Below are 10,000 nucleotides of genomic sequence, written 5' to 3'. Positions count from 1 at the left end.
GAGTGGGGGAGGGAGGAGGAGGGCGGGAGGTAGAGACAGCAAGAGAGAAAGAGAGAGGGTGGAGGGCGAGATAGATAGATAGATAGTGAGAGAGTATGGGGGGGAGGGAAAGAGAGAGCAAGGGAGGGAGAGAGACAGAGAGAGAGAAGGGAGGAGGAAGAGAGATAGAGAGAGAGGGGGGGAGGGGAGAGATAGATGAATAGATAGACAGATAGATAGAGAGAAATGTGTGTGATATGTGGAAATTATCCCACTGTTGCCACCAATAGAATGATGTGGGGAGAATGTGTCCCCACCTGAAAGGTACTGCTGGTTGGTTCTTGGGTGTAAAGTTAAAGTTGTCACAGGTTCTATATTTATTAATACGGGAGTATGGTAGCTAGAGTACAGAGGACAGGCTTGGCAAAGAAGTTCAGGCAAGAGGGTCTTGCCATGTACACGAGGGCAAGAGGTCTAATGAGTTGAGGTGTGACCGAGCCAGCGAAGGAAGAGTGACTTTGGCTCTGAGTTACTGAGGTGATCACAGGTCGTTTTTCTACGATATAGTTTGAAATTTTCACTAAACATAAGAAATTGGAAGACATTAATCTTTAGCAGGAGTGTCAGTGCAGACTCTTTGTTTTACGGTAGTCATAGGTTCCTGTAGTCACACATTTGGATGGGGACACTGGATTTGTGAGTACAATTAAATCATGAATATTTGATAACTACAGTATCATCAATAATAATGATTACAGAATAAGGGTTTTCTAACAAATATTTTGAGTATAATCATGATATAAGTTTACATGTAGTTATAAAGTGATAGGCGGTAAGGGTCGGAATTGCTTGCTCTGGAGGCACTTGTTATTGTTCCATTTTCGGTGCAGACCAAAGTTAGCATAAGCAATAACCAGGAGAGTGCTATGTACCATGGGAAGTCGAGGGTGAGTAGAGGGGAGAAGTCATTAAATCGCTCGGCCATCTAACCAAGATCGTATTCGCTCCGGTTGCAGTGGGTGAAGCTGAAGATGAAGTCAAGGATTATCCGTTCTTGCAGATGAGCAGGGAGAAAGGTCACACAGGTGACTTCTAAGGTCGGCGGCCTTGGGGGCTTGTTCGCACAGGTCACTGTTCTGAAGCTGAGGTGGTCTTGACGGGGGCAGTAGTGCTGATCAGTCATGGAGCTCGTCAATCATACCACTGGATCGCTTGAAGACACAGTTAACTTGTCAAGCACTGTGTCAGTCGTAAATGACACACACACCAGTCTAGAAGATTCTGGACCAAGTTGTTGGTGATGAAACGAGGACTTAGTGGAGAATAGTGAGAAAGAGGTCTTGAAAGGATCACGATCACGTCATTGGCGGGAAGGATTCTTCATCTCGGGAGAGGAGCATCATAGTGATGGCATCACAAAGTTCGACAGGCAAGACAGGACCTATAGGATGTGGATAATTCTATTTCGGTTACCAGTGGCCTCACCTCGCTCCCCCCATGCTTCCTCCAGCTGCTGCTATCGCTCCTCCAGCTGGAACGGTCACTACTTATACCGAGGATGATCTAGGCCTCGGAGAGTTTGTCACCAGCGACCTGCGCGGCAAGGTCAGCTCCGCCCTCTCTCTCCGGGCGGGCTGACCGTTACCTCCGCGCGGTACTTTTACCCGTTTAGACAAATCGTAGCGTCGTCGTAGCGTGTGTTTTGAGCCCCTGTCAGCCACTATACTAGAGTACGCATAGCCTTTTACAATCTGGTGGCAGGGTGGCGCTGCGTCCTTCCGGCTCGCAGCATGAACGCAAACCTTTGAAGAAAATCCGCTGGACCGCTTCAAGACATGGCTAAAAAAAAAAAAAACAGTAAGTACACGTTTGGGCCCCCTTTCTTATTTCTTTTCCTTCCTTCTCCCAACATGTGTTAACCCTTTGTTTTTTTGTTGGGTTAAAAGGGTGCTAATGACAGCAAAATGGCACGTTCTCACACTATTCCCTTCACCTCAGATCGCATTTCCGTGCGATCGAGTATGTGATCAATAAACATGAATATCGTTCGTTAGTTAAGTAATTAACAATTTTCTCTCGTTTTTAGAGATTTATTTTGTTTCATCTGCAACGAATTTAACAAGTTCATATTTTTATCTTATCACGAATATCATTTCATTTTATCTCGTTCCTAACCCTTGCCCCCGACCTGACCGTCCCTTTTCTTTCGCTTGCGGTCACTTGGGAATAGAAAAGGTCATTTTCCAGTCTTGACCTGACCTCACTTTCTCTTTTCCCAGTCGGTAACGGCGTGGGTAGGGTCACATGACCGCTTGGTTCCCTGTAATTTGGGAGTAAACATAGCACTGATACATTGCCTTTTGGTGACACCTTCTATCGGCACTAGAACGAGGCATGTAACGCAATTTCATTAAACTGTATTATTTGAATATAGTGTAGGATCTTCCCCCATATCATAGTGGACAGGATTGCCCGATATTGCCCCGGAGTTGCGTAAACACCTAATAGATCTGCGCTCCGTCGTTCGAAAGTAGGTACAATAAACCGAAGTTATTCGTTCGTTCGGCTACCTTTGAGTCGGTGTGAAAATTTATATATCCTTAGTGAATTTTGCGAGCGCCCATCACAGATACGCAGAAGAGAGGTTTATTATATTCCTGGCTCGAGTCGCTTCAGTCATATACGGCATTTGGGTATAGGATTCCCTCGTTAATATGTTTTATTGGAGTCTGACATGCAAGCTAAACTTGTACCTTGGTAGTTCATATTTCTGACCCCGAGAAGATTTGCTTGATAAAAAGTTGGCGAATATTTTTTTTCATGTCACCATTCATTCATGCATACATTCTGTCGCATATCATTATATGCTGAATTCAATGTGGTAGTTGAAATAATCTTAAATAGCTAGCATTGCTAATGTACTTCAGTTTTGTTATAGTGAACGTTAATATTCGTGTTTGTGATTCAATCTCTGTGTGAGCTCACTCTCGCTTCCCCTCTCATTAACGCTAGCTGTCACTCACACATGCATACATACACACATTCACCTCACTCACACACGCAGGACAAAAGACACTGACCCTTTTCATTAATAAGGTTGGTTGCTGTCTTAGTGCCGGCGTAAAGATTTATTATCTATCTCTTTAGCCCGCAATTTTGTCTGTCGTGACGAGTGGCTCATACATGATGTACAAGTTACATCTATTTCTTCTATGTGGGACGACTGTGGTTCAAGTAAGTCCTCGTGGATTGCCGATGTCGTTCCCTTATCTAAACTCATATCTATCAGAGACGGTGGGTAGTTCAAGCCAGGTCTTTGCGGACCGCTACTGACGTCTCCCTCTTCTTTTCCTTCTTTATCTTTGTGAAAATAAAACACAAAATGAAAAAAAGAAAAAAAAAGACGAAAATAATTTAAAACCAACATTAAAAACTGCAATTTTTTAAAAATCACCGGCTAGCGGTACTTAACACCCTCTCTTCTCTGTTGCCTTTCTTTTCTCTTACTTGGCCCTTACGTGTATGATCTGGCTCCCCGACTATATATTGCAGTCGGACCGACACGGCACCGAGGGAAGATCCTGCTACAGTTCCGGTCACCTTAGGATGCCGTGGGAAGGACGTCACAGAAGATCGTTATAGGCCTGCGGACTGGATGTTCATCAGAGCAGTTGTTAAGCCGTCCATGATGTTGTGGACGGGCGATGCCTGCCGAGACGCCCCGAGTTGCCGCCCCCCCCCCGCGAGACACCGCAGATCCATTCAGCTCCAGGAGCTCGTAGCACAGGTATCAGCCGCCCCGAGATGCCGCCCCGGCCCCCACGCCCCTAGATCCGGATGAAGATTACGGGGGACGTGTGACGCGAGAAGGACCTGGACGAGATGTAGTGTGGAGTGTGGACGAGGACGCCGCCGAGTTAGGGCCCGGGCCAGGACTACGAGGAGGTCAAGACGAATCCAAAGTCAAGGAGGGCCTGTGCGAGACTTTCGAGGACGTGTGGACATCGAGGACGGACAGATTACACCGAGGACCAGGAGGATGAGGACAACATGGACAAGAAGCCACGAAGATGCACCAGAACGACGCACGAGAACGAGACGACCAGCCAAGTTAGGCCACCCTTGAAGGCGCCTCGAGGGCGAGGCGCGAGTAGGTGGCCGAGCAATATAGGATGTGGATAATTCTATTTCGGTTACCAGTGGACCACGTGGCTGTTTTCCACGTGGATCCAAAAGTCCCAAATATAACCTTTCACTCAGTGAGGGCGTAAGTGACAAGGTCACCTGACCTCGTTTGACCGGGAGTTCGTGTGAAGCACCCGACACGGTAAGGTTAGCTCCGCCCTCCCTCTCCGGGCGAGCTGGCTGCGACTCGCATACCGCGACTATCCGTATAACTAGACATGTCTCGTGTGTTCTTATACTGCGTCTGTCAACTCTTAGGAATAAAGAGTGAAAGCCGAATACCAGTATCAATACCCCTGCAAGCCATTGTAATAGGGTTCTATACCCGTTATAGGACCATTTTTGCCGGGGTCACCAGCATAGGGCAGCAGGTGTGGTGAGTGAGGTGAGATGCTGCTAGGACGTCAGGTGAGTGAGACAGGATGTGATAAGGACGTCAGGCAAGTGAGATGAGATGCGGTGAGTGAGGTGACATGCAGCTAGGACGTCATGCGGCGGTCACCAGCGGACGTGGCGGCGGCGATGTCAGCAATATAACATGATCAGAGTTGCAGTGACATGCAGTAGAGAACAGAAGGGTGTCGGCGAGGTGATGCGGCAGCGAGAACGTCCGTGAGATGGGCTCGTTAACGGGACGAGCGAGGCTTGGCGCGCCAGGGATCGGCGGCGAGGGCAGCGACGTGGGAGAGAGTGAGTGAGAAAGAGAGTGTGTGAGTAAGAGAGAGAGAGGGGGGGAGAGAGAAGAGAGATAGAGAGGAGTGGGGAGGGGGAGCAAGGGAGGGAGATAGAGAGAGAGAGAGATTGAATGAGAAAGAAAGTGTGAGAGAGAGTGAGTGAGAGAAAGAGAGAACAGGAGAAAGGGTGAGAGGGAGAGAGAGAGCAGGAGAAAGAGTGAGAGGGAGAGAGAGAGAGCAAGAGAGAAAGAGAGTGAGAAAGAGTGTGAGCAAAAGAGAAAGAGAGAGGGAGAGACAGCGAGCGAGAGAGACAGAGAGGGAGAGAGAGAGCAAGCCTCAGCCTTGCCTGTCCTCTGTACTCCAGCAACCAAACTCCCGCTGTAAAATAATATCAATCTGCGATGACTTTAACTCAACCCCCAAGAATGAAACAAGCAGTACCATCAAAGTGAGGACACTGGCGGCAGCAACTGGGATAATTACCACACATCATTACAATTGGTGACAGTACTCTGGGATAAAGTACCACACGAAGCCCTTCCGAAGACAATCTATCAACTCCTGCAAACGGAGACACCTTCGTCGACTTCCGTCATTCCAAGACATCATCTCACAATATATCTGCGGACTTCACGACATCAAGCACGAAGCCAGCCTTCCCTGCCGAGCTGACATTGCTCCTCCCTCAGCACACAGTATTCCATCATCTGTCGCAGTCCTCAGCACTTGCTGCAGTCGTTTGATGCCTGCAACATCAATCAACACTACCCTGTCAGTACCTCAAGGCCATATGTTACTTCCTTTATCCTTGCTGTTCTCATTTGCCTAGGAAATCCCCTATGAAGTGAAGTGTCTGATTTCCTCTCGCTCCTGCGAACACCTGTGTTCCTCCCCCCATACTCTCATTTCCGTAGTTCTGTGTACCTATGAATACTTAATTAGTTTCATGTTAATCTCAGTCGTGATGATTTCTGAATCTACATGATGCTGAATTCCAGTTCATTCACTATGAACAATGTCTTCAGTAATTATCTTCATAGGAAAATTCATTCCTATATCCTCTCCTAGTCTTAATCAATATCCCAACATTCCTGCATTTTTGCATGCAACTCTCATTTCCCTGAAGGAAATATATTGTAAATATGATCTATATACTTACATTTTCATAGGAATATCTGTTGTCCTGTATCATTGCACATGAATTCTACATATTTTCCTTGAGATTTTATCTTACAATCTCAATTATTCATTACTGCTTTCTATCTCTTTGGTGAATGTTGCAATTAACACTCTATTCCAAATCCATGACATGTTGCTTTTAGTCTTTTCCTAATCATTATGAATTCGTGTTGATATTGTAACTCCCTGAGATATGACATTATGTCTTCTGTCGCCAAAACATGTTACTGTTGTTCCCGTTTGTTGCCCTCAGAGCCAGACGCCCCCTGCTGAAGCCCACTGCCGACCTTGACTCTCGGATCACCACGTCGCTGCCCTCGCCGCCGATCCCTGGCGCGCAAAGTCTCGTTCGCCCCGTTAACGAGCCCATCTCATGGACGTTCTCGCTGCCGCATCACCTGTCGATGCCCTTCTTCCCTCTGCCGTACGTCGCTGCAACTCTGGCAAGAATGGTTCTGTCATGCCTGTCGAACCTCGTGACGCCATCACTTTGGTGCTTTTCCTCTCCCAAGATGAATCCTTCCCGCCAACATGATCCTGATCTATGAAGACCTCGTTCTCAAGATTCTCCGGTAAGTCCTCGTCTCATCGCCGACATCTTGGTCCAGAATCTTCTAGACTGGTGAGCATGTTATTTATGACTGACACAGTGCTTGATAAGTTAACTGTGTCTTCAAGCGATCCTACAGAACAATTGACGAGCTCCATGACTGATCGCCATTGCTGGTCAAGTCAAGACCACCTGCGCTTCGGAACAGTGAACTGTACAAACAAGCACAAGCCGACCTTAGAAGTCACCTGTGTGACCATCTTTAATTCTCGCCTTTAAGGGCCGAGACTCCTTGCATCACCGCCGTCGAGACTTCACCTTCACCATCACCCACCACAGCCAGATCGAGGACGATCCTGGCTAGGAGGCTGAGCAATATAGTAACCTGTTCTTGTGACCTCTATCACCTCACGTACCAGAAACTAACACTAAACTAACCCTTGTTGCTCATAAACAATTCCCATGCTGTTATTCTGATGTCTCTGTGTATAATTATGTCTTGTTTATACTCAAAATGTTCGTTCACTATGTCATCGCTTTTATGATCGATGTTCAAATGTCAGCATTTCTGTCTCCTTATCACAAAACTTTTTAGTCTTGCAAATACCATAACTCTCCTCTCATCTATAACAGGTAGCCTTGTTTCTTCACCCCAAAATCACCATGTGACCATATATATATATATGTATATATATATATATATATATATATATATATATATATATATATATATATATATATATATATATACATATATGTATCTCGAGTGTACCATTATGAAATGTTTCGAAAATAAGTTCCTCGAAATGTCTGAGCAGTCGACGCAGACCTCTCGCCCTCGTGGGCATGGCAAGTTGCCCCGCTCGTCCCTACCAAACTCCAGCAGTAAAATAATGTAAATCTGCGTCGACTTTACACCCAAGAACCACACCAGTGCCATCGCAATGGGGACACATCCTCCCCATTATTACACTGGCGGCAGCAAGCGGGATAGTTTTCACACATCATTACACTGGTGTCATCAGGTCGGATAACTTCCCAACACACATCATTACAGAGAGAGAGTGAATGAAAAAGAGAGTGTGTGAGAGAGAGTGAAAGGGAGGGAGAGGGAAAGATAGAAAGAGAGTGAGGAGCGGGGAGGGGGGAGGAAGGAATGGAGGTAGAGAAAGAGAGAGAGAGTGAAAGTGAGAGAGTGAGTAAGAAAGAGAGTATGTGAGAACACACACACACACACAGAGGGGGGGGGAGTGAGAAATAGTGAGTGAGTGAGAAAAAAAGAAAGGTAGAGAGAGAGGAATGGAGAGGAAGGAGAGAGAGTGAGAGAGAGAGAGAGCAAGAGAAAATGAGTGAGAAAGAAAGAGAAAGAGAGAGAGGAAGAGCGAGAATGAATAATAAATAATTAATAATCTAGTTTTATTCCATTTGTTACAAAGACCATTCTTGGTGTGACATGCTGCATGCTCATGTTGCGAGGAATGACCGGGTTACCATCCACTGGCGGCGAGGGATTTGTACGCAGGTCAGCAAGATTGCTAGACGAGATCGCTACCGCTGCACCAAACAGGACACAGAAAGAAAGAGAGTGAGTGAGTGAGAGAGTGAGAGAAAGAGAGACTTAGAGAAAGAGAAAATGAGAGAGGAAGAACCAGAAAGAGAGAGGGGGAGGGAGAGGGAGAGAGAGAGAGACAGACAGAAAGAAAGGGAAAGAGAGAGAGAGAGAGAGAGAGAGAGAGAGAGAGAGAGACAGACAGACAGACAGAGAGTGATTGAGAGAGATAGAGAAAGAGAGAGAGAGACAGAAATAGAGAAAAAGACAGAGAGACAGAGATAGAGAAAGAGAAATGGATAGATAGATAGAGAGAAAGTTTTTAGTTCTTCTCTTTCTTAGTCTCGATTTTATTTTAATGCTCAAGCGCTCTACTAGAATGTTTGTTACACATAGCTTTACGTGTAATATGTTAAAGCTTTGGCAAACTTCTGGAAATGCACTTTCATGTTGTACTTGAAATAAAGGTTAAAAGAGAGAGAGAGAAAGAGAAAGAGAGAGAGAGAGAGAGAGAGAGAGAGAGAGAGAGAGAGAGAGAGAGAGAGAGAGAGAGAGAGAGAGAGAAGGGAGGGAGTGAGGGAGGGAGGGAGATCGTGAGAGAGAGAAAGAGAGAGAAAGAGAGAGAGAGAGAGACAGACAGACAGACAGACAGACAGACAGACAGACGATCTGAGGTGGAAGAATAGTGGAGAACGTGCCATTTGCTGTCCTTAGCACCTATTAACCCAACAAAAAAACAACGGCTTAACACATGTATGGGAGAAGGAAGGGAAAGGAAATAAGAAAGGGGGCCCAAACGTGTACTTACGTGTTTTTTTTGTTCTTCGACATGTCTTCTAGCGGTCGAGCGGATTTTTCTTCGGGGGTGGTGTGTTCGTGTTGCATGCCAAAAGGATGCAACGGCCCTCGCTGCCACCACTTTGTAAAAGGCTATGCGTACTCTAGTACAGTGGCTGACAGGGACGCAAAACACACGTAAAGGGGTGAACACACGCTACGACGACGCTACGACTTGTCTAAAGGGTCAAAAGCGCCGCGTGGAGGCCACGGTCAGCTGCCCGGAGAGAGGGCGGAGCTGACCTTAGCGCGGTGGTCGCTTGACACGAACTCCCCCGGAGGGAGGCGAGAGTGACCCTACCGCGTCGGTAGCTTGGCACGAACTCCCGGTCAAACGAGGTCAGATATAAAATGTGACCTCCGCCCTCGCTGAGCGGGTGGTTCTTATTTGTGACATTTGGATCCACGTGGAAAACAGCCACGTGGTCCACTGGTAACCGAAATAGAATTATCCACATCCTGTAACAGAAATAGAATTATCCACATCTTATATTTGCCACCACTTTGTAAAAGGCTATGCGTACTCTAGTACAGTGGCTGACAGGGACGCAAAACACACGTAAAGGGGTGAACACACGCTACGACGACGCTACGACTTGTCTAAAGGGTCAAAAGCGCCGCGCGGGGTCACGCGGTGTCGGGGCAGCCCGCCCGGAGGGAGGCAAGGGCGGAGCTGACCTTAGCGCGCTAGTAGCTGGCTACGTACTCCCCCGGAGGGAGGCGAGAGCTGACCCTACCGCGTCGGTCGCTTGACACGAACTCTCCCGGAGGGAGGCGAGAGCTGACCCTACCGCGTCGGTAGCTTGGCACGGACTCCCGGTCAAACGAGGTCAGATATAAAATGTGACCTCCGCCCTCGCTGAGCGGGTGGTTCTTATTTGGGACATTTGGATCCACGTGGAAAACAGCCACGTGGTCCACTGGTAACCGAAATAGAATTATCCACATCCTGTAACAGAAATAGAATTATCCACATCTTATAGAGAGAGAGAGAAAGAGATAGTCAAAGTCAAAACACTTTATTCCATTAAATTACAATGGTTATTC

The sequence above is a fragment of the Penaeus monodon genome, chromosome 37 (assembly GCF_015228065.2).
Source record: "Penaeus monodon isolate SGIC_2016 chromosome 37, NSTDA_Pmon_1, whole genome shotgun sequence".
Classification (NCBI taxonomy): Eukaryota; Metazoa; Arthropoda; class Malacostraca; order Decapoda; family Penaeidae; genus Penaeus; species Penaeus monodon.
This window is presented reverse-complemented; position numbering follows the sequence as displayed.